The sequence below is a fragment of the Sus scrofa genome, chromosome 8 (genome assembly GCF_054392235.1).
Source record: "Sus scrofa isolate SSC_HxYL_T2T_F1_AM1 chromosome 8, Sscrofa_HxYL_maternal_Yorkshire_Landrace_v2.0, whole genome shotgun sequence".
Lineage (NCBI taxonomy): Eukaryota > Metazoa > Chordata > Mammalia > Artiodactyla > Suidae > Sus > Sus scrofa.
The window spans coordinates 84,740,001-84,765,972 of NC_139390.1; the positions used below are offsets into that span (position 1 = coordinate 84,740,001).

Here is a 25,972-nt window from a genome sequence, read left to right on the forward strand (position 1 = left end):
GCAAAAAATACATAATTTTATAGCCAGTTAACATGTTTTGCAATATTCAAAATGAATGTATGTTTTTAAAAATTTTGAGTAAAACATTTTTGGTACAAAGTAATTTCAAAGAAATAAACAGTGAAATAAGTATCAAGTACCAACAATCCAAAGTCAATAAGTTACAACCATAAATAAAAACAAATTGGAAAAGAAAAATTATTGCACATATGTTCACTAAAAACACCAAAAAATGTGTGTATATTTTTGGAATCCCCTTTCAGTTTCATTATTCAATGAAGACTCTTCCTATTTTTCTTGATATTCTTTCCTCCCTTTCTCTACTGAAGAATTTAGTACCTGACAGTATATTGTATTATTTTTTGTGTGTCTAGATTATGAAATGTTTACCTTATGAAATTTCCATAGTTCCTAGCTTAGTGATGAGCCTGTAGTATATCCTAAGTAATTTTTTTGATCAGGCAGACTACTTGTTTTCATTCATAACTTTTCTTAAAATTTTCACTATGCTAGACCAAAACAGACATAAGTTTGAACAATAAATTTCAAAAATATTTCTATCATAACTGATAGTGTACTATTTTATGAAGGATCAGATTAATTAAGAAAAACATAGTCGAAATAGAATATATCAGAAAAGATATGTACTATAGATAATAGTTACAGACTAGGAAATTTTGTTTTCTACTTGTGGAAAACACTTTTCCATAACAATTTACTTTTGAATATTTCAGTTAGAAAAATTTAAAGTTTAGTGGGTAATTTTAAGTAGTAACTTGGAGGGTCCTTGACCTTTAAGAGTCCCTGGTGTAATTTTTAGTATAATCAAAAATTTTCAGAAGTATTTTAAAGGATTGGATGCACATGAAATTATTTAAGGAATTTGAGGAAACCTAATGGTTTCATATGGGTCTGGATTGGAGCCGTTGAATCTGTGTTTTTACCAAGTACCCCAGTACAAGAATCACTTGAACCACTGCAGTAGTTTAGCCAAATTTGCAGTTTAGCCCATTTTGCAGACCTGTTGTCAAGTCTGCCTTCCACTTTAGACCACGTTAGTCTTTTTTTTTTTTTTTTTCTTTTTACTGCCATACCCACAGCATATGGAAATTCCCAGGCTAGGGGTTGAATCAGAGCTATGGCTGCTGGCCTACACCACAGCCACAGCAACACAGGTTCTGAGCTGCATTGGCAACCTACACCATAGCTCACAGCATTGCCAGATCCTTAACCCACTGAGCGAGGCCAGGGATCGAACCCACCTCCTCGTGGATACTAGTCTGGTTCATAACCTGCTGAGCCACAATGAGAACTCCCACTCTAGGCTATTCTGATAGCTGATATTTGGTTGTTTCAAGTTTTGGCTCTCCTGTCTATTGGAACAGTTCTTTTTCTTTTTTTTTTTTACTTTCTTTTTTTAATTGAAGTATAGTTTATTTACACTGTTGTGTTAGTTTCAAGTGTACAGTTAAGTGACTCACTTATGTATACATATATTTTTTTCAGATATTTTCTCTTAGAGGTTATTAAAAAATATTGCGTATAGTTCCCTGTACTATATAGTGGTTCCTTATTGGTTATGTTTCATATATAGCAGTGTATATATGCTACTCCCACACTCCTAATTTATCACCCCCCCTTTCCCTTTTGGTAACCATAAGTTTGTTTTCTATGTCTGTGGGTCTATTTCTGTTTTGTATATATGATGTAATATTCCACTATATAAATATACCACCTTTTCTTTGTACACTGAGAAAACTGTTACTCAAAATGATACATGTACCCTAAGCATTATTTATAATAGTCAAGTCATGGAAGCAACCTAAATGTCCATCAACAGATGGATTAAGGACCATTTTTCTATTCATATTTATTTAATACCAGCTGTGTATCACTTATTGTGCACATTAAGGCACTCAAAAAATCAATATAAATAAAACAGATACGTCTCTTGCCCTCATAGAACTTTCTGTCTAAAAGGGGAAACAAGAAAGTGAAGACAATTATGAATAGCTTAAAAGCAGTGATGATAATTTCTTACTGTACATAGTCATAAATAAGGAAACAAAAGCCTTTTAAAAAACAAATTTATTCTTTTTTTTTAGTAAAATATCAATGTGATTTCAGGGAAAGATTCTAGTGTGACATCCGTATTTCTGTTCTTGACTTTCACATTGTGTGACAATGGATAAGTTATACTAACAAAATCTTAATTTCATATGCGTTTATTTATTTCAGTTACCTGTGAGAGAAGAAGGCAAAAATAGTTTGTTTGCATAGAGCCTGGAGGAGGAAGATGTTAACACAAATTATTGCAAGTGGTGCAAATGTTGCTATTAAAATAAGTTCATTAGATGATAAGATCCTCTTTAGCTCTAAGATTTTGTTTTATAAAAATTTATTCAGGAATCATGAAAGACCTGATATTATGATAATCTATGTAGGAAAAGAATATGAAAAAGAATGGATGTGTGTATATGTGTAATTGAATCATTATTTTAAGAGTTTCAAGGTTTCAGGTCAACAGTTCAGGCTAACAATACCGATTCTTCCCATCCAAGAACACTTCATCTGTTTGGGTCATCTTCGGTTCCTTTCATCAGTGTCTTTTAGGTTTTGGAGTACAGGTCTTTTACCTCCTTAGTTTGGTTTATTCCTAGGTATTTTATTCTTTTTTAATACCATGGTAAATGGAATTGTTTCCTTAATTTCTCTTTATGATAGTTTGTTGTTAGTGTATGGAAATGCTAGAGATTTCTGTATGGTAATTTTGTATCCTTCAGCTTTACAAAATTCATTGATGAGCACTAGTATTTTTCTGGTAGCATCTTTAGGCTTTTCTGTGTCATATCATCTGCAAACAGTGACAGTTTTACTTCTTTTCCAGGTTATATTACTTTTATTTCTTTTTTCCTCTAATTGCTGTGACTAGGACTTCTAAAACTATGTTGAATAAAAGTGGCGAGAGTGGGCATCCTTATCTTGTTCCTGATCTTAGAGGGAATGATTTCCATTTTTCACTGTTGAGTATAATGTTAGCTGTGGGTTTGTCTTGTATGACCTTCATTATGTTGAGTTCTGTTGCCCCTATGCCCACTTTCTGCAGAGTTTTTATCATAAATGGTTGTTGAATTTTTGTCAGAAGCTCTTTCTGCATTGGTTGAGGTAATATGATTTTTATTCAGATTGTTAATATGGTGTATCACACTGATTGATTTATGGATATTGAAAAATCCCTTGCATCACTGGGATAAATCCCACTTGATCATAGTGTATGATTCTCTTACTGTATTGTTGGATTTGGTTTGCTAAAATTTTGTGAGGATTTTTGCATCAGTGTTCATTAATGATATGGGCCTGTATTTTTTTTTTTTTCCTGATGTCTTCATCTAGTTTTGGTATCAGGGTAATGCTGGCCTCATAGAATGATTTTTGAAGTATCCCTTTCTCTGGATTTTTTTGGAATAGTTTCAGAAGGATAGATGTTAACTGTTTTCTAAATGGTAGAATTCACCTGTGAATCCATCTAGTCCTGGACTCTTGCTTGTTGGGAGTTTTTAAATTACTGGTTTAATTTCAGTATTTTTTATTAGTCATTTTATACTTTCTCTTTCTTTCTGCTTTAGCTTCGGAAGATTGTACCTTTCTAAGAATTTGTCCTTTTCTTCTAGGTTATCCATTTTATTGGAGTGTAGGTGCTTATAGTAATCTGTTATGATCCTTTGTATTTCTGTGGTGTCGGTTGTAACTTCTTTTTCCTTTCTGATTTTATTGATTTAGGCCCTCTCCCTTGAGTTAATATTCGAACCCAGGTAGTCTGACTCAGAGCCTATGCTTATAACTAACATCGTGTAAATTCTTAATATTGGTAATTGGTATTAGTTTTCTGAGTGCTGACAATGTCCGGCACTGGATAATTTCTTTACAAAATTTTCATTGGATCCTCACAATAACCCTATAAAGTGGATACTGTTATTTCTCATTTGCCTTGGCATGAATGAAGGCTCAGAGATAATAATGGCTTTTCAAGTAATAAAGGCTGTGATTTTCCATCTTATAGTTTGCTGCTTCAGCTCTGGTCAACAATGAAAGATTATATCTATGTTTGATGTTTTGTTTCCAGAAATACAGGTTTGAAGATCACTAAGAATTTGATATTTCTTTTCTTTTCCTATTCTTTCTACCTACCTTTTTTTGTTCTGTTTTGTTTTACTTATTTAGCTTATTTCCAAACTTTATTTTCATGCAAAAAACAAACTACCACCCAAAAAGCCTTGTGCTGTTCTTAATTAGAACCCCAATATATAAAATAAAAAAAAGGGACCCATCCTAGTTGACCTCAAAAACTCATGGGTTTCTTACTCATTGCTCCTACATGGCATCTCATGCTGTGAAAATCACTACCCAGCCTACAAAGGGAATATTGCTCCAATAGAAGCTTATTAGAATAAAATCAAAATCAACATCAAACCTAGTCTTCTAGGTCATAATCTAAGACTCTTTGTAGCATTCTTCCCTGACTCCAACTTTTATCATCTTATATTGGGTTATTTTTTAAAGTGTAATTAATTTTTAGTAAATGACACAAAGCAATATTCAGATAGTACTTATATAGGAAAGTGATTCTTGATTGGACCTGGATCAAAACCATACAACATAAACAGCTGTAAATATTATTGGAATAATTTGAATGTAAATTCTATATTATATATAATATTGAATTAATACTTAATTTCTGAATAATAACTATATTGTTATATATGAAAGTATCATTGTTCTTAGAGATACACGTTATATATTGAACTATCATGCTGTCTGTAACTTATACTTCAGCAAAAAAAAGGGGGGGGGGAGAGAAAGATTGAGTGAAAACTCAATAAAGCAAATATACCAAGATATGTAAACTAGATGGGAAATTTAGGCAAAAACTATGTAGTTTTTATTGTATTCTTCTTGAAGTTTCTCTGTAAGTTTGAAACTTTTCCCAGGAAGAATTTCTGAGGAAGTACAGAGAATTTGTCTCTTGGGTTTCCTTTACATTCTTTCCCTCTAGCTGTGGATAATTGAGAATTAAAGCTCAATTAAAGAAACATTTTTGTTGCATATTCAAAATTAGAAATTCTTTCACTTTAATTTCACAGTTAAGAAAAATTTTGCCGAGTGTTTTCTACGTCATAAAAACAATATTTTGGTTAATGTTTTGTGCACTTTCCTTGAAAATACCTGGTATGGCCATATTTAGCACTGTGAGATAGAATGCACCTGATCTACACCTTACCTCATTTTATAGATAAGGAAGCAGTTGTGGAGAGGTTAAATAACTTGTTGGAGATTGTGCAAGTGATCTGTGACAAAGACTCAAAATCTTGACCATTTGGATCTTATTGAATGACTTTTATGAAATCCTTTTCGTTATTCTCTTCTCAGTCTTTGCCAAGTGTCTTTTTCTTTCGTTCTCCTAACTTCTTTCCTTTCTTCCTTTTATTGATGTTTTCCTAATTAGGTTTTCAAAAATTGTTAATTATGGAACTAATATTTATTAAACTCCTATGATGTGTCAGGCATTGTGCTGAAAATGTAACAGTAGAAAACAGACATGGGTATTGTCCTAATAGAGCATAGAATTAAGAAATTGTTACTTCACTGTGAGTATGGCCTGGGATTTTCTGGCCCCACTGGTATCATGCTCAAACAGTCTTATAGCCTCGTGTATTTAGAATGCATTTTCTTTGTGCTTCATGCTTGTCTCAGTGCTTGTCCATCTCATGTCTAAGCCTCCACTTATTGTTTCCCTTCCTAGCATAAGGATTCTTTTATGTCTCCTGTAATGACCTCTGCTTCGCATTATGGCCCTTGTGACAGAGTATAGTAATTGCTTTTGCAATAGCCTCAGATTCCTAGCCTTGTTTGTATTCATTAAGATGTGCTGAGGAGTTCCTGTTGTGCCTCAGTGGGAATGAACCTGACTAGTATCCATGAGTTGTGGGTTTGATCCCTGTCTCTGCTGAATGCCTTAAGGATCTGGTGTTGCCCTGAGCTATGGTGTAGGTTTTAGATATGGCACGGATCCCGTGTTGCTGTGGCTGTGGTGTAGGCTGGCAGCTACAGCTCCAATATGATCCCAAGCCTGGGAACCTCCATATGCCTTGGAGGTTTAAAAAAAGTGCTTGGAATTTTATCTGGAATATTTTAGATGGTTAATAAGTGTCTTTTTAATGAATGAAAGAAGGAAATATAGGATTCAATGTTTAAATATATAATAAAAATAGGAATTGGAAAATCAAGTTTGAGGTTTGAAATTTGTTTTAACATTTCTCTTTTTTATGGGACCTAGGCTACATGCTTAATTAAAAACTAAACAAGACAAAAAACAGCAGTGACTTGGAGTTCCCTTTGTGGCTCAGCAGTAGTGAACCTGACTAGTATCCATGAGGACGTGGGTTCGATCCCTGGCTCCAATAAGTGGGTTAAGGACCTGGTATTGCGATGAATTGTGTTTTAAGTAGCAGATGTGGCTGGGATCTGGCATTGCTGTGGCTGTAGCTCAGATTCAACTCCTAGATTGGGAACTTCCCTATGCCTTGGGTGTGGCCCTTTAAAAAAAAAAAAAAAAAAAAAAGGAGTTCCTGTCCTGGAGTAGCAGAAACAATCCCACAAGGAACCGTTAGGTTGCCGGGTATGATGCCTGGCCTTGCTTAGTGGGTTAAGGATCTGGCATTGCCATGAGCTGTGGTGTAGGTCGCAGACACAGCTCAGATCCCTCATTGCTGTGGCTGTGGTATAGAACGACAGCTGTAGCTCTGATTAGACCTCTAGCCTGTATGCTGTAGGGGCAGTCCTAAATAAATAAAAGAAAAAAAAAAAAAGGAAGAACAGCAGTGAATTATAAACTGCTTACAGCCTGTCTGGTCCCAGCCTGTATTTAGTATTTGGTTAATACCAAATCATTCTTAGACCCAAGACCCACTTGAGATTTTTTTTTTTTTTTTGTCTTTTTTGTCTTTTTTTGAGCCGCTCCGTGGCATGTGGAGGTTCCCAAGCTAGGGGTCTCATCGGAGCTGTAGCCGCCGGCCTACACCACAGCCATAGCAACTTGGGATCCGAGCTACATCTGCAACCTACACCACAGCTCACGGCAACGCCAGATCCTTAACCCACTGAGCAAGGCCAGGGATCAAACCCACAACCTCATAGTTCCTAGTCGGATTCGTTAACCACTGCGCCATGATAGGAACTCCCCATTTGAGATCTTTTGATAGCACTCTCTCCTTCCAGGCCCACCAAAGAATTTGTATTGTTTTGAAGTCATCTTAAGGAATAGTTTATGTGAGTTTTCTTTCGAAGTTTTCAAAGGAATCTCTAAAATTTTGGCATATACTTAGTTTTGGACTTTACTCATAGATATCTAGAGCCCACAGGAATAAAGTCCCAGCGAGCTGCCTTTCATGTGTTCTCCCACACCCAAAGGGTCTGTTCTTCTCATTAACATCAGGAACTTTTACTATATGCCTGATTAGATGGAGCACTGTTGGGAACCATGTTGACTGTAGTGCCTATATTAGTTTCTCATTGCTACTGTAGTAGATTACCACAAATGTATTGGCTTACGTAAGGGTTGTTTTGAAGGTTCAGAAGTCTAAACTTGGTTAATATAGGGCTGTGTTTCTTCTGGAGTCTCAGGAGAAGAATACTTTTTTTTAACCTTTTCAAGCTTCTAAAGATTACCTGCATTCCTTGGTTCATGGCTCCTTCCATCTTCAAAGCAGATGCTCAGCTTATTCAAATTTCTGACTCTGCTTCTGTCATTGGTCTCCTTATTTTTCCTTATTTTTATCACCATTTTGCCTTCCCTCACCCTAATGCTCCTCCCTCTCTTTTATAAGGACCTTGTGATTGCATTAGCCCACCCCAAAATTCCAGGATAATTTCCCCATCCTTTCACCTTTAATTTAATCACGCCCACAAATCTCTTTTGCCATGGAAAGCAATATATTCACAGTTCTGGGGGTTAGTATGTGGATGTCTTTGATGGGCCCTTATTCAGCCAATTGTAATTCCTATTGTTTTCTTTTTTTTTTTTTTTTTTTTGTCTTTTTGCTATTTCTTTGGGCTGCTCCCGCGGCATACAGAGGTTCCCAGGCTAGGGGTCGAATTGGAGCTGTAGCCACTGGCCTACGCCAGAGCCACAGCAACGTGGGATCTGAGCCGCGTCTGCAACCTACACCACAGCTCACGGCAACGCCGGATCCTCAACCCACTGAGCAAGGACAGGGACTGAACCCGCAACCTCATGGTTCCTAGTCGGATTCGTTAACCATTGTGCCACGACGGGAACTCCTTTTTTTTTTGTTTTTTTTTCTATTCTTTTCATTCTTTCTTCAAGATATTCATATCGTATATCTAGTGATTAAGTTAAAGTAGACCTGAGTTTGTATCTCTTTACTTACTAGATGTATAATATTGGCAGAGCACTTGGTTATTAGTTATTTTTCAATTCTCGTTAGCCTCTCTGACTTTCATTTTCCTTATTTTCCTTTCTTTAGTCAAATAGAGATGATTCATAGAATTAAAAATCATTGTGAAATATGAAATGCTTTGTATAGGCCTGGGCACAGAAAGAATGTTAATTATTAATATAAACTCATTAATATAAAAATAGGATAAAAATGACATACGTCAGAGGTTTGAATGACATACAATAAATTCCACATATTTGATGTATACAACTTTTATGTTTTTATATATGTATTTCAAACCATCTCCACAGTCAAAAACTTTCTTGCTGACCTTATGTGATCCTTTTTTCCATCTTCCCTGACCCTGGGCAGCCACTGATCACTATAGACTACTTCACATTTTCTAGAATTACTTATAAATACATTTATCGAGTTCGTACCCTTTTTTTCTCCTGGCTTCTTTCACTCAGCATAATTATTTTGAAATTCACCCATGCTGTTGCATGTATGCATAGTTGTAATATTACATTATATGGATATATCACAGTTTTTTGTTTTGTTTTATTTTGTTTTTTAGTCCATTTGAGTTATTGGGTATTTGGTTGTTTCCAGTTTGGGGAATCTTATGAATAAAGCTGCTATGAACATTTATGTTGAAGTCTTTGTTTGGGGTATATGCTTTTTTTTCTCCTGAGTAAATACCCAGTAGTGTAATGATTGAGTCTTAGGATTGGTTTATTTAAACATACCTTTTTAAGAAACTGCCAAACTATTTAACAAGGTGTCATTTTACACTTCCACCAGCAGGATATAAGAGTTCCTCTGCATTTTCACCAGCACTGGTTATTAATTTTTAATTTTAGTCAGTTTAATAGAAGTGCGATTTTAATTTGCTTAATGACTAATGATGTTGAGCATATTTTCATGTGCTTATTGATCATATTTTATGTGTGTATATGTCTTCTTAAGTGAAATGTTCATCATATCTTTTTCCTGTTTAAAAATTAGGGTGTTCTTTTTATTATTGAATAGTATATTCTCTATTTAGTCATGATACCAATCCAGTCAATATCCACTTTGCAAATATTTCTTTCCAGTCCATGGCTTGTCTTTTCATATTCTTAGGTTTCCTTTGAAGAGTTTGTAACTTTAGCAAAGCTAGTTTATGATTATTAGTATTATTTTTTGTGTTAATCATGTATTTAGTGTCATATCTAAAAAATCTTTGCCTTACCCGGTTCATAAACATTTTTTTTCCTTTTATTCTTCCAGAAATTTTGTAGCTTTACATTTTACATTTATGTGTAAGAGCCATATTGAAGTAAGTTTTGTGTATTGTACGAGCATGGATTGAAGGTCATATTTTGCACGTGAAGATCCTTTTGTTTCAGCACCATTTGTTAAAAAGACTATTTTATCCTTTGAATAACCTCTGTGCCTCTGTCTAAAATTTGTCATCCATCTATGTGTAGGTTTATTTCTGGAATTTATCTTCTGACCTCTTCATCTCTGACTGTCCTTCTGGTAGGACCACATCGTCTTTGATTACTGTGGCTTTGTAATACTTGAAGTCAGATTGCATTGGTCTTCCACTTTTTTACTTTTTTTCAGAGCTGTTTCAAAAAGTCTAGGCCTTTGGAGTTTCCAAACGGAGTTTAGAATTAGCTTGTCAGTTCCAATCCTGCTGGGATTTTGATTGGATTTGGGATTGTTGATGAATTTGAGGGTAATTTACATCATAATTTTATTGAGTCTACTAATCCTCAGAAAAGGATTGTCTCTACATTTTTATAGCCTTTAATTTCTTCCAGTGATGTTTTATAGCTATCAATGTACACATATTGCCCATATTTTTGGATGTACTTTCCATTTTTTGTGTTACTGAAAAAGGTTATTTTTACTTCAATTTCTGACTTCATTGCTGGCATAGGGAAATACAGGAGGTTTTTTGTTTTGTTTTATTTTAGTATGTTGATCCTACAACCTTGCTTAACTCAGTTATTCTAGTAGATTTTTGTAGCTTCTATGTGATTTTATTCATAAGTAATTACTTTGTGAGCAAAGAACAACAACAACAAAAAAGAACAGTTTGCTTCTTCCTTTCTGCTTTGGATTTTGTCCGTTTTCTTTTTGTTGTTGTTGTTTTTTATTTTGGCCACATTATCTAGCATAATGTTGAATGGAAGGGATGAGAGCATAAATCTTTGTCTTTATCCTGGTCATAGGATCAGTGATTTTTGGATGTTAAGCCAATCTTGCATTCCAAGGATGAACTCCTCTTGGTCATGAGGTATTTTCATTTATTACTGAATTTGGTAAATGTTGTGTAGAACTTTTACATCTACAGTCATGAGGAATATTGATCTATGGTTCTCTTGTAACACCTTGGACAGGTTGGTATCAGGATAATGCTAACCTCATAAAATGAGTGGGAAGTGATTCCTCCACATCATAATCTGAATAGTTTATATAAAATGAATCTTTTTTCCCTTAGAAGGCCTGTTTATTCATTATTCTCTCCATGTATGTTTTAGTAAGTGGTGATGCTTCTGATCAAGGAAACCACTATTAACCTAATTTTCTAATGAAGGAAGAGGTGAAAAGTACTTAACACCTTCTTTGGAATCTATCAACTTAAGAACAAAATTAATAGCAATATAGGAAATTAGTAAACAATAAAATTTTTGGTTTGTGTTTCATGGATGTTCCAACCTTATAAAGTAATTCTATCTGCTTTCCAGATTCTAAAAACTAACATACTCTCTCCTGCCTCCTGTAGTAACCAGTGCCATTTGTTTTTTTAGAACAAGGAAGGGTTAAAGTACAGATTATGGATGTACAATTTTGATTTGGGACCTTTCAGACATAGAAATCATACTGAGTGGCCACTTATTTTACGGAGAAGTTTAAATATTTTGCATTTATGAAATTAACTTGTCCCACCCACCCCCTGGAGGAGGAAAAACCCAATACCCATAAAATTATTTCACCTGACAGTATGTGTCTATCAGCAATTAAGCAACTTAAACAACTTTCACCAGTAAGGTGTCTACATTGGTCTTGAAAATGGGAAAGTGACACATTTCAAAAGTGATAGTTGAAATTATGAATCTATTATAATTTGAACCTAATGAACCACGTTGGAGCAAGGGTTAGGAAGCCATGTGCTTTGAATTTGTTCAAGTACTGGTATTTCTGTACATAAAGTTTTAGTATGTATAACAACTATCATGAGAAGTGAAAGAAGACCTTTTCCCTAGAAAGGAAAATATTAAAACTAAGTTAAAATACATAAAGTAGGTAGTATTCCACATAGCATAAAATATGACAAAATTTACATGTCGCAGTTGACCGTGTGTGAAAATGCAAAGCGGGTGTTAAAACTGATATTATATCCAATATTTAAAACCAGTTTGTAATAGGGGCAATATCTAAACCCTTAATTAAAAAATACAAATGAAGTAAAACTAGTAAACTAGTGTACGCTGTTCACACCTGTATTTCAAGTTCGAAAATACATATGTGCAAACAGCAGTATAAAGGTATTCATGAAGAATGCATAATTCTGAAAATTATGAAAGCAACTCTGCCTCCAATACATTTCTAAATACAAAGCTACCATATTGTTACTGCAATGTAGCACAAGAAGTTCAGTAAAATGGATACTTACCCCTTAAATGTTGTACAGAATTTGTTATGGAAGCTACTGCCTGGAATTTTGTTGATGAATTTCTAAACTGCAGTTTCTTAGTTTAGATCTCTTTCATTTATCATCAGAGTTGTCCAATTTATTGGCATCAACTTATGCACAGTATCTCCTTTTTATTCTTTCAATGTTTGCCAAATATGTGGTGATGTTGCCTATCTTATTTGTCATATTGATGATTTGTATCTTCTCTCTCTCTCTCTCTTTTTTTTTTTTTTTTTTGTTGCTTCATGAGTCTTTTTCTTTCTGTCTGTCTGTCTTTCTTTTCTTTCTCTCCTTCTTTCCTATTTCTTTGATTTTCATTGTGACTTTTATTATTTCCTTTCTTCTGCTTTGGGTTTTGCTGTTGCTTTACTTAAGTCATTGATTTTTAGACTTCTAATATAAGCTTTTCGTCCACTAAGTATAGCTTTAAGGCACAGCTTTAACAGCATCTCATATGTTTTGATGGGTTGTATTTTTATTTGCCTTCTATTCAGAATCCTTTCTGGTTCTCTTTTTATTTTTCCTTTCTCACAAGAATAGTTAAAAAGATATTACTTAGTTTGTGGATATTTCTGATGTTCCAGAGACTTTTCAGTTAATGATTTCTACTTTATCTTCATTCAGAAAACTTACTTTTTATGATGTGAACGCCTTTTAGCTTCTTGAAATTTGTTTTATGGCCTAGGATATGGACTGCCATGGTATATGTTTCAAGAAATTTGAAGCAATGCCATGTAGTTATATTGTGAGCCAAAAGGGAAGTCCTCAAGTAAATTTGAAAGGAATGTGTTCTGCTGTTACAGGGTATATATAGTGTTCTGTAAGTGTCAATTAGGTCAGGTTGATTGGTAGTGTTATTCATGTCTTATATAACCTTACTGATTTTCTGTCTATCAGTATTGAAGGAGGGATATTGAACTCTCCATTGTCCTTTTCTCCCTGGCCTTGAGCAGTTTCTTACCTGCTTGTGGTGACTGGTGCTCTACAGAACACTTAAGGCCAGCCTCCTTCACATCTCTGGTGTCCTTTCATTCTTTAGCTCTCTCCTTTTCAGTTCCTGATCCTAAGAATTCTTGCCACCTTCTCTCAGACACTTAGGTCTGTCTCTTAAACTCAGAGACTCGGCTAGACTTTGCTTAGCTTCTTCCTCCCTGTGTTTCGGTCTAGAAACTCTTCAAACAGTGAGCTGGGGAAATTGTAGAACTCATTTTGTTTCTTTCCCATCTCTTAGGGATCTCTCTCTTTTGTTGTCTGATGTCTAGTATCTTGAATTAAAAATTTTTGTTTCTCTTATTTTATCTGGTGTTTTTGGTTGTTTTGTTTTGTAGGGTAGGTAAATCGCCAGAGTAAGCTTTCTCACTTATTTACTTCATTTTAGCAAAAATTTTCATTGCTTGGTAGTTGGTACTGTCTGCCATGATAAAAATTCAGAGCTGAATAAGTCATAATGTTATCAAGGAATTTAGAACAAACGGGAAAACAGGTACATGAAAATAACATCAGATAGTAAATAATAGTTCAAACTATAGTTTTATGAACTAAGTAATGTGAACACAGTAAGGGGTAATTAGTTCTAAGTTTATAGGTGAAACAATGACATTTAAACTGAATTTTGTTATATGAGTGAATTTTGCCACCTGGAAAAAGGGCACTTTGGTATATATTTTTTGTTATGTGATTACTCACCCAACCAGTTTTCCTTAGTGCATACATAGAGTTATGAGAAAACCATTGAATATATCTGTTTCAAACTGTGATGGAACTTTTACACGTTGCTGATGGGGATGTAAATAATAGAATACCAATGGCATTGCTACTTCGGAAAATTATGTAGCAGCTTCTTATAATGTTATCATGTAACCCCAAAGTGCTACTCTTAGATATTTACTCAGGTGAAACGGAAATGCAGTTCACAGAAAGAAAAAAACCACTATTCCAAATGTTTGTGGCAGATAAAAAGATCTGTGCTATGTCTGCACCATGGACATTATTTATCAATAAAAAGGAACAAATTACTGACATATTCAACAACATGGATGAATGTTAGTGCATTGCACTGGAAGAAGCCAGATTCAAAGGCTCTGCATTTCATTTGTATTACATTTTGGAATTGGCAAACTACAGGGATAAAAAGTAGACCCATGATTTGTACAAGTTGACTTCAAAAGGGTACAGAATATTTTGTGTCTGTGATGGAACTGTTGTTGAATGATTTTGTGGTTACACAACTGTGTAGTGAAGAACTAACATGACAGAGGCATATCCTTAGAAGGAATTGATTGTAAAGTTGACCCCTGGATGGCATTTGGGAACTTGAATGGAAAATTGTTCCTTACACAAATATAAAACTTTCTGTAAATGATAAAAGTAGCTTACTTTGCCTGGACTATTTGTACAAATGATGTAGCTTATGCCAAACCCCATCATGTTTTATTCTGGGAATCTGGACTCATGGTGCATGGTAAGTAGAGGATACCTTAGTGGTCAGCCTCAAATGAAAACCTTGGGATCTGAGGCCCTAATGAGCTTCCCTAAACAAACATTGCACATGTGTTCTCACAACTCATTGCTGGAGGAAATGTGTGACGCCACAGGGAAAGGACTATTGGGAACTTTCGCCTGGTTTCTTCCTCCAGATTTTGATCCATGTGCCTTTTCCTTTTTTTTTGATTTTGCCTTGCCTCTTTTTACTGTAAGAATTGTAGCCATAAGGATGACTATATGCTGAGTCCTGTGAGCCCCGCAATGAGTTAGCGAATCTGAAGTTGGTCTTTTTTTTTTTTTTTTTTTTTTTTTTTGCTTATTAGGGCTGCATCTGTGGCATATGGAGGTTCCCAGGCCAGGGGTCCAACTGGAGCTACAGCTGACAGCCTACACCACAGCCACAGCAACATCAGATCTGAGTGGTATCTGTAACCTACATCACAGCTCACACCAATGCCAGATTCTTAACCTACTGAGCAAGGCCAGGAATTGAACCCACAGCCTCATGGTTCCTTGTCAGATTCATTTCTGCTGCACTGTGACTGGAACTCCTGAAGTTAGTCTTAGAGATTCCCACACAACAACTGTATGCATTTGTCAAAAATTGTAAAATTGTGTCTGAGTTGTGCTTCCAGAAAGCCCTTATATTTTCATTGTGTTTGAAAAGAAAAAGATCCAGAAGATTAATTTAGGCCTTTAATCTTTTCATGACTAGAAGAAAATTATCTATGGAGTAATTTTGGCACAGAAGACTGATCATGGATTTTGGCTTCATGTAGCTCTGGATTTGAAAATCACCTCTTTTAATTGGAAGACTTTTTTGACCTATGCCTCAGTTTTCTCAACTCTTAAATGGCAACGTTAATTCCTGTCTTGCATGTGAAATGTTATAGGAAAGCTTGAGGGAATAAAGGTTAAGAAGGGGTCTTTTGAATTAGCTGTATGTTGAGAGAGCAAATCCTCTGAATTTATAACATGAAATCTAGATTGCAAGTGATTAGGTGTTGTTGAAATGGAAATAAGTGAAAAGTTAGTGAAAAACTAGTATGTTTTTGGCTACACTTGTATTAAGTAATGCATTTATATATATTATAGTCCATTTTCAATAGGATGTTAAGCCATAATTAGACATTGGTTGAAAAGAGAAAATTCCCGGGTCTATTCTGAAATCAGAACTGCTTTCCATTGTTTAATACTAGCTCTATCTGTAGCCCTGTTTGATAATCTGTTGTGATTATATCCTAGATTGGTTGAAAAGCCTCTGTTATAAAAATCTGCAAATAACCTGCAGGTTTCCTTGCCTACAGTCTCTTCTAACACTATTGCAGTCTCAAAGGATCATTATTAAACTCAGTGTCTGTGGACAAACTTAAGATATGACAGTCAAGGTCCCTTAATGCCAGTCCATAAACCCGCCTTGCCATTCATCTTTTGCTACACCAGGCAACTTGCATTTCAGACACATTTTTTTTTTTCCTTATGATTTTCTTTGTATCTTCAGTGCTCTTCCCATCTTATTTGCTTGGTAAATTCCTATTTATCTTTCAAAACCTATCTGAAATGTGTCTGCCTCTATCTATTTTACCAGCCCCTATCTCTTTTTTTCTCTCAGCAGCATTACCTGACAGATTATTCCCTTGCTCATATATGTTATCATACTACGTTATGTAGTAAATGTATGTATCCAAGCACTTAATGGTTCACAACGTCCAGAGTTCCCAGGTGACATTCAAAACTGTCCCTGTATGTGAAGGGCAAGGAGAGACCAAAGGAAGAGGCAAAGCACCCCAGATTGGTAGCTGGCAGTTTATATAAACAAGGAAACTCCCAAATGAGGCTTGACTTGGGCAGCTGCTAGACAAATAGGTCCTTGGACCCACCCTGAGAATCTTCAGAGTTTATATAGAGGGACTAGTGTTATTCATCCAGGCCAGATAGTTGCAATAACATGTTGCACTCTCGAGGCTGTGTCTTTGAAGTGTCTCTTGTGTAGGAACAGTGGGCAGAACTTACATGTCAAGGACGTGGAGGGAATAAGGAGCCTCCAGTTGCCCCAGTCCAGTTTGTGCATCAACCAATGGTACATCCTCTTGATCTGCTCCAGCAGCACTAGTCCACAGTATTTATTAATTAATTAAATTTCTAATTTGTAAGGTTTATTAAGGCTTTCCACTAATCCACCTCCATTCATCCTTTGGAGATTTTAGAATTAATATAGATAATCACCATTGTTATCAAAAAATACTCTCATTTCCTTATCTTGCATTGTTTCTTTTCGGCTTTTTCTTTCAAGGTGTTTTCATCTTTTCAGACAGACCTATACCCTACAGAAGTAGTTTTCAACCTTGTCTACATTTTGGAATTTGGGAGTGCCTTGAATATACTCAGATTTAATTGGTCTTGGTCTGAAGCTTTGCAGTTTACCTGGATTTTTTTTAAGCTCCCTCGGTGATTCTTTCATCCTAATAGGTTTGTAGTTTGGGAGGGATCGGGTTGCTTAATGCAATAGAACAGAGTTGGTATACTGTGTTTTTTTGTAGTAATCCCTTATCACACTGACATTTTTGCAAAGTGGCATTTTGTACTAATGAATGGATGCTCTACATGTTCACTGTCTAATCCTCTGCAATAGTGATATTATAGTATGATACAAAGACTAAGACTTCCTACAAAGTCTAATTTTATAATCTTTTACATTATAGTAATTTATGATGTTTCATGAACTATATTTACAATAATATAAGCCTATGAAAAGGAAAATTTATTATAATTGAGAATAGATTTTGTTGTCCTCTTAATTACCTTTCAGGCTTTAAATTGTTTTAAATACTTGCCTTTTTAATTATGGATACTTTCAATGCACTATTCAAGGACCTCAGAAATTCTTTATGATTTAATTTGAAAATGAAAGGGAAGAGCTATGCTTTCAAATGTAGCTTAGTGAATTTTGAAACTTCAGTGTGGAGTTCCCATCAAGGCTCAGTGGAAAGGAATCTGACTAGCATCCTTGAGAACGCAGATTCGATCCCTGGCCTTGCTCAGTGGTTAAGGATCTGAGTGTTGCTATGAGCTATGGTGTAGGCCAGCAGCTGTAGCTCCCATTCGACCCCTAGCCTGGGAACCTTCATATGCCGTGCGTGCAGCCCTAAACAAGAGAAAAAAAAAGCAAAAAACTTTTCAGTGTAGCAGGAGTTATTCTCAGATATACAGTCTGAGGATTTAAAATAAAGTATAATACATTATAATAAGGTAATTTTAATGTAACTATCCTATAAAATCATTTTGTAAACTATTTTATGGACTTAAAATTTCCTTTTATTTTTAAAGTCTCTTTCTGCTTGCTTATTATCTAAATCATTTGCTATTTATAAATATCTAGTTTAGTATGTGTACTGAAATCTTATTTGGAAATGTTGATTTTCTGATAGAAATTATGTTTTTTGTCTTTTGGATGTTTATCTATCACGTGTTAAGCAATATGATAACTTGGTAACAGCTAGTTGAGAAAGCGTGTTTAGGTAATTACAAAATAAGGATTTCAGTAGGTTTTTTTCTTGTAGGACTGTCATTATAATAGGAACGTGCTAAATACCCATTTGAAAGAACAATCTAGAGATAGAAAGGATTTATGTGTTTCATATACCTTTTTAAGAAAGTATTGCTCTTCCAGACTAAGGTCAAGATAGGTCTCTGATCAGTATCAGGAGAAGGGGGGAATCTATTTTCAAACTTTTTTAGAATTCAATTGTTTTTGAGAGCACACTATCTGTGGAGTATCGATCGTTGGGGTCCCGTAGTTAGTCAAAGGCTATCTCCTTTGACTCACCCCTTAGTGTGGTGTCATCCTCCTTCATGTGATAGATTGTTACAATCTCAGGCAGTGTAATTACACACTAGCCAAGTGGGTCATTTATTTCTTTACCTTCACCATTTACCAAAAATCTCCTTTATCTTTGGGAGCCAGATCTTTCTTTTGCAGTAAAAGCAAAATAATGGCACATAAAACATTACATATAAGAACTAGGCACCATAAAATTATTAAGAGAATAACTTTTAAAAAAGCAAACTGTTACACTTTGTATTATTAATTCTGTAACAAATATGTGTAAAGCACTTAGTGTTTGAAACATAGTAAACATATGTGTGTTAATTATTATCATTATTAAGTTAAAAATCTCAATATTCAGTATTTTTGGAAAATAAAACATAGAAGTACTATGTTTTACTTTATTGTACATAAAAAATTTAAAACCACCTTCTAAAATATTAATTTTAGGGTTCTGAGAAAGTATACCATTTATATATTTTTTAAAAATTTTAAGCTATGTTCCTTTAGGAAATTGAATATTTTTTCCTATAATCTGAGATATTAATTTTAAGAATAAATACTATTTTGTAACTTTATGTATAAATCCAATGTTACATGCTTCTATATATCAGAAACAAATTATGTTAATAGTAAAATTACAGCTCATAGAGGTTGTTCTTACTGGAGAAAAACTTATGTTTGTTTATATGGCCTTGAAACATTTTATCATGATTGTTAAGTTTGAAGAAAAAACTGTTTTCTTTTAAAGTACACTTTTAGCTTAAAGTATGATTTGTCTTAAAAAAAAAAAAACAGCAAAACTCATCTTCTTTGTGAGTGAAGTCTGTCTTCTCATGGACTGCTTCCCATCCTTTCCTGATTTTAAGTGCTCACATCATCCCATCCACCTATACATCACTCTGCTGTGCTTGTCTGAGTCCTACTTTTTCTTAAAAGCCAAATGTGAGTACGTATTCTTCCACTGGGTCATAGTATTTGAATTCTGTGTCTGCACCAGTTCTTTGGCTTATATGGAACACTGCCATTGAGTTTTTAATATATATAGAACCTATCACAAGCAGACTGGCAGTTCCTTAAGGGCAGAGACTGTTTCTGCTCAGTTTCTGTTTATAATACTTTCATGATACCTTTTATATGTCATTTATTTATTCATACATTTATATTTACAATAATTATTGAGTGCTGTTGTATGCAAGCACTGTTCTAAGCACTGAATACCTACTAGTGAATTTGAAGTTCCTGCCCTCATGGATCTTTTTGGTTTCTATGTTTTTCTTTTATAGCCCATACCTGTGGCATGGAAGTTCCTGGGATAGGGGTCAAATTGAAGCTACAAGCCTGTGTCACAGCCACGGCTATACTGGATCCAAGTGTTTCTGTGACCTACACCACAGCTTGTGTCAACACCATATCCTTAACTCACTGAGCAAGGCCAGGGATCGAACCTGCATCGTCACAAACACCAGGTTGGGTTTTTAACCCACTAAACCACAGTGGGAACTCCCATCACTATTTGTAATAGCAAAAGTTGATACATGGTCAAAATGTCCATCCAGTGTGGGAAATGAATCAATAAAACACTGTGCCTCTACACAATGAGGAAAATCTCTGTGAACTGCTTTAGAAATGGTCACTGGGTAAATGAACAAAACACGGTAGAGAAAAATACATGTCATATGCTGCCATCTGTCTAAGGAAGGGGCAGCAAATATAACTATAAATATATTTGCTTATATTTAAAAAAAATGAAAAATTTAACCAAATACTAATGAATATGACTTTAAAAGTAGATGGAGGAACAAGGTAGAAAAACAGGACTTGAAAATAGATTTCTAGGAGTTCCCGTCATGGCACAGTGGCTAATGAATCCGACTAGGAACCATGAGGTTGTGGGTTCGATCCCTGCCCTTGCTCAGTGGGTTAAGGATCTGGCATTGCCGTGAGCTGTGGTGTAGGTCACAGACTTGGCTTGGATCCCGCGTTGCTGTGGCTCTGGCATAGGCTGGCAGCTACAGCTCCGATTCGACCCCTAGCCTGGGAAGCTCCATATGCCGTGGGAGCGGCCCAAGAAAAGGCAAAAAGACAAAAAAAAAAAAAAAAAATAGATTTCTAAATATGCCTCGTATTATACATTAAAATTTTTAATCCATAATTTAAAAAAATTTAAACATCAGTAGCTAATTTGGAAACCAAATTAAATAAGTTGTTTATTATATACTACATTGAGAGATTATTTCAAGAGACTTTATTAACATAGTAATTGGAAGTTTTCTGCTGGACACATCTCCCTTCCCTCCCCACCCCACCCTCTGCCATAGATATGCTAAGGACAAAGAAAAAGCTATAAATAAATATTTAAATGTTTATGGTTTTCTTATTGTTTGTAATATAATTGAAGTTGTCATTCTGAACTTAATTCATATAATTTTCTCAAAAGTAGAATTCTTTTTATTCATTTATTCTCTTTATTTCTTAAGTACTTGTTCAGTGAGTTTCTGCTATGTGCTGAGGTGTAATTTATGATTGCACAATTCAAAGCAAATGAGTAATTATGTTAATACTATTAAAACTTAAGATTTTTCAAAAAGCAAGAGAAAACAGAAACTGTAAAATTGAGGAAGTGTAGTAAAAATCTTCTTATCCTAAACTTGAATTGAAATATCTATGTGACCTGATATTTTCTTCAATAAGAAATGTCTTTTCCAGTTCTGTCCACTGGTAAGGCCTAAAAACAACAAACAATATGATAACATTAAGCACCCTTGAACTTAAATTATGGTCTCTAAATACCATTTTCTAATAAAAAAGAATCAAGGCTCCTTGATGAAATGCTTGCTTCCAGGACTGGCAAGATTGGTCTGGACCATTGGGTCATACCAAAAGATCAGAGAGTGATCAGAGGTTCCTGGTAACAAGTAAATAACATTTCAGGAGCAAAAATGAAGAGACTTCAATTGGCCAAAGATGGGACAGTCAGAAAATAATCCATGAGTTTATAATGATAGACATAAAAAATCTTTATGGATTAACTTCAGAGGATTCTGAGGAACCAGACTATGATTCTCAAAACTGATTAGTATAGGGGAAAAAATCACACATTCATCCCATTTTTAAATATAAATTGTGCCTCATGGTAACTACATTGTAGAGGGAAAGTGCTTTCTAATTGAAGAATTGCAGATAATAAATACAGAAGGAATAGTAGAATAACAAAATTGAGATCTGAACACAGAGATCAGTAGCTACTAAAACCACTATGTAAAAAGTCATGTAGAATTTTTTAATGAATGAATATCAGAATTCACAGACCAATATTAAATCACAGGAAGAGAGACAAGTAAACATAATATGATCTACCTCCATTTCATTGTCTTGATATCTGTGCAATATAGTATGGTAATCAACCACCAGCCATATTTGGCTTTTGAGAATTTGAAATGTGGTTAGTCTGAGCTGAGATGTGCCACGTTTAAGATACATACCGGTTTTGGAAAGAAATCCAAATGAGGAAATTATGAAAAAATGTAAAATACTAATGTTTTTATATCGATTACATGTTGAAATGATAGTATTTTGGATATACTGTGTTAAAATTAACTTCACCGGTTTTCCTTTTTTTAATGTGGCTACTAGAAGATTTTAAATTACATGTGAGGCTTGCGTTATATTCCAATTGGACATACCTCCTACATGGGAGTTTACATGGGAAACCAAGGGAGTTGGGAACATGTTCAGTGATGATACAAGTCTGAAATTAACAAAATCCAAAATAGGGAAAAATCAGTATGTAAACAACTCAGTTTCTTCAATAAATAGATGATAAAAACAGTAAAAAGAGAACTAAGAAATATTTCAACAGGTACAATGTACGAAACTTATCTGGATCCTGATTTTAAAAAACCAACAACAGTGAATAAAGACAATTAGGAAACTTGAATATCAATTGGATATTTAATATATGAAGAGATTTCCCCCTAACTTACATAGATGGAAATGATAATGGGGTAGGGGGTAGTTCTCAGTAAACAAAAGAAAAGGGCCATTCATGGGGGCTACTCCTTGATTTATATTATTTGTATATTGTTCTTTAAACTGTAGTGTTTTGCTACTGAAGAGATGATGTCCCAGGAAATTACAATCTGTAGTAACATCCTTTTTGTTTATGTATTCATTTACTCACTCACTACTTTGACAAATATTTAGTGACTTCCTTTTTTTAAAAAAATTGAGGACTACTTGCCATAACATAATATTAGTCTCAAGTATACAACATAATGATTTGATATTTGTATACACTGCAAAATGATCACCTCTGTAAGTCCAGTTGACATTTGTCTCCATACATAATTACATTTATTGATTTCTTGATATGTGCCAGATACTAAGATATAGGTAGAAACAAGACAAATTTGGTTTAGGGCGTCATGGAAATATTATATACATGAAATAAATAATTATACAAATGGTCTTAAAAATCTGTAATATGCATTTAGATTGGATAAGCAACGAGATCCTGCTGTATAGAACAGGAAACTATATCTAGTCACGTGATAGAACACGATTGAAGATAATATGAGGAAAAAAATGTATATATATGTATGACTGGGTCCCTTTGCTCCACAGTAGTAATTTGCAGAACATTATAAATCAAGTATAATTTTTAAAAAATCAGTAAATGAACTGAGTAGTAACACTTAAAGATCCAGAACTGGAAAATGAACTATATATAAATTAATCACCAAAATATTTTAATCCCACCCCAAAATAATTTCTTCAATCAACATGTAAGTATCTACCTGTGCCAAACACTGATGGTGTTGGGTTCAGGGTTTCGCAGAATTGTAACACCTCAGTCCACTGGGAAGCCATAGTTAGTGGGAGAGTCTAGTACTATATAGCTCTGTTTGTAGCAGGAGCCCATGCTGGCTTCACACCACATGGTGTTTTTTGTTTAGTAAAATAATTAGTCACTGTATCACCTACAATTTGATATTTTATTATTTATTGAGCCCATAGTAAAGTACATACTAAACATGTGCTTTACAGTATAATAATTAGCGTATAATTTTCAACGTTTCAGTGAACTTTTGCCATAAAATTTAAGAGGATTTTAATTGCAAGTAATAAGGATTGCTTGTTAATAGGCTGTAGATAATTAGGGAGCTATTTGCATTCTCTCCCCACAAATTTTCTTAGTGTTCTGAGCTTCACTTAATTCATAACTTTATCTCATGAGGATTAGTTAATCCCATTTAGCCACAGTAATAATAGACATGATGTTTTCTCCTCTTTAGCTCTCTCCCAGAGTTCTAATGATTCTTTGGAAAGATTACAACATTGATTAGTTTTATTTATTGTAAGTCAAAGTAGAGTATTTTTCCTAGCCTTTTATTCTAATAAAGTAAAACATCACGGTAAGTGGCACTGACATTCACAATTCACAGCAGTTCGTTTGAGTCTTCCTAATGTAAATTTTATTTTTCTATGGCATTTTAATATAAACCTCATTTCAAATATTAACAGATTACTTTCTGACCAGAAACCTTTACAGAAAGATTTTAGCGTAAGTGAATTTGTGCATTTATGCATTTTATTGTATCCTTTTCTTGACGCTATAACTCAATTTTAAAATAAGATAGTTATAATATTGTTCAGTTTCTGGAGTTCCCATCTTGGCGCAGTGGAAATGAATCTGACTAGGAACCACGAGGTTGTGGGTTTAATCCCTGGCCTTGCTCAATGGATTAGGGATCTGGCATTGGCGTGAGCTGTGGTGTAGGTCGCAGACACGGTTCGGATCTGTTGTTGCTGTGGCTGTGGTGTAGGCCGGCAGCTACAGCTCCGATTAGACCCCTAGCCTGGGAACCTCCATATGCCATGGGTGCAGCCCTAAAAAGACAAAAAACAACAACAACAAGAAATATTGTTCAGTTTCTACTTTGAGATTCCTAACTGTATTTGGTAGTCACATAATATATACTTTTTTCACTTTTTTCTGAAAACAAATGTCACCTCAAAGAAAAATTTTTAATTTTGGGGGGGGGAACCCACCCCCAAATCTGCTCACGTATGTTAGGAAAAATAGAATATTTTCTTGGTTATTGTATGGCATATTACGTATGGTAGATATCCAGTCCTAATAAAACAAAAAAGTGAAGTGTAAGCCCCAATTTGTTTCTCTCTTTCTTTCAGGTTTAGGCTCTTTGGGCCTTCTCACTGACTCCTGTAGAGTAAAGGCTTTAAGTCATAAAATTTCGATTTTTATGTGTTTTGGCTTTAGGACTTTGTTCTTGTGACATAACGTCATTAAGCTATGTTCAGTGAAGACATCTATTCAGTGAAAGTATCTATTCTAAAGGATTGTCGTGAATGTAAAATAACTTAGCATATGGAAACTGCTTTGTGCAGTGCCTGGCAAATTGGAAAGTGCTTAGAATAAATTGTAGCAGTTAATATTATTACATTTAAACACAACGTCTTCCCTATGATATACTTTTTTCTTACGTTTTTAGCTTGGTAGCTCTGCCTTTGGTTCCTTTAAAGTGAAACATTTTTATATTTGTAAGCATTTGGAGTGATGCTTCATCTTGGCATCATCATTTATTAGTTTAAAAATATTTATTGAGTACTTGATAATCTATGTAGTTTTCTTAATTTCTAAGCCCTTACGTGCTTTTTCCACATTATTAGGTTTAGATAACTGGCAGAGTTGTTGAGAAGATACAGTATGATATATGTATCTAAAGCTTAGTAAGTAGTAGCTGTTAATGTAATTTATAGGGGAGGCAAGACATTTATATGAAAATGTGTAATACAGATTTGAATGTGATATTAAAAAGTGTAATTAAGAGCCTAAAAAGGTACAGATAAGGTGCTTGAAGCTGTGGAAGACTGTTTACGGCTGGAAGGTAAGAGAAGCCATCCTACTGGAGTTAAAATCAAATTGTGAGGAAGAGCTGGATCTGTGATCATGCAACAGAAGGGCATTACTTCAGGAAGGAAGGTAAAAGAGCAGACATAGGAGCTAGAAAGGCATGTAGAGAGAACACTCAGAAGTTCTGTTTGTTTGTTGAAAAGTGAGTGATATATAAAGCAGACCGGTGCTAATAACTAAGACCGGAAAGATGAGCTAGAACATAATTATCAAGGATCTTAATTATTGGAGACAAGAAATTCAGCCTTACTCTGTCAGCCATTTTAAAGGTTTTGAGTCAGGAAATGACTTAAGGACTACGTTCCAATAAGGTCTTTGTCTTGTCTTCTATAAAATGGATTGAGTGTTGGACGAGATTGAATGGAAGACAGAGACAAGAAGTATTTTAGTATTTCAAGAGTGAACAGGTACCTGAAGTACGACAGTGAAAGGAGGATTTAAGCCATTTTAAGGAGGAGCATGCCCAATACTCGAAGGTAATAAAAAACAAAATTACCTAAGAAACGGACTGTAGATTTGGCAACCAAGAAGGTACTAGTTATCTTAGAACTATTTTGGTATTTTAGAGATAGTGGAGG

The 25,972-nt window shown here is 34.7% G+C and overlaps 1 protein-coding gene and 1 long non-coding RNA gene across 8 annotated transcripts in view; one reads left to right on the top strand and one right to left on the bottom strand.

Annotated features, from left to right (window-relative positions):
* LRBA (LPS responsive beige-like anchor protein) overlaps positions 1–25,972 on the top strand; it is a 712,651-nt gene that overhangs the window by 318,820 nt on the left and 367,859 nt on the right. The window lies entirely within an intron of this gene.
* LOC146400918 (uncharacterized) lies at positions 11,519–20,562 on the bottom strand. The gene is made up of 3 exons (XR_014812828.1): positions 20,421–20,562; positions 17,754–19,843; positions 11,519–14,649 (listed from the first exon to the last, which is right to left on the bottom strand). It is a non-coding gene; the product is annotated as an uncharacterized LOC146400918 (long non-coding RNA).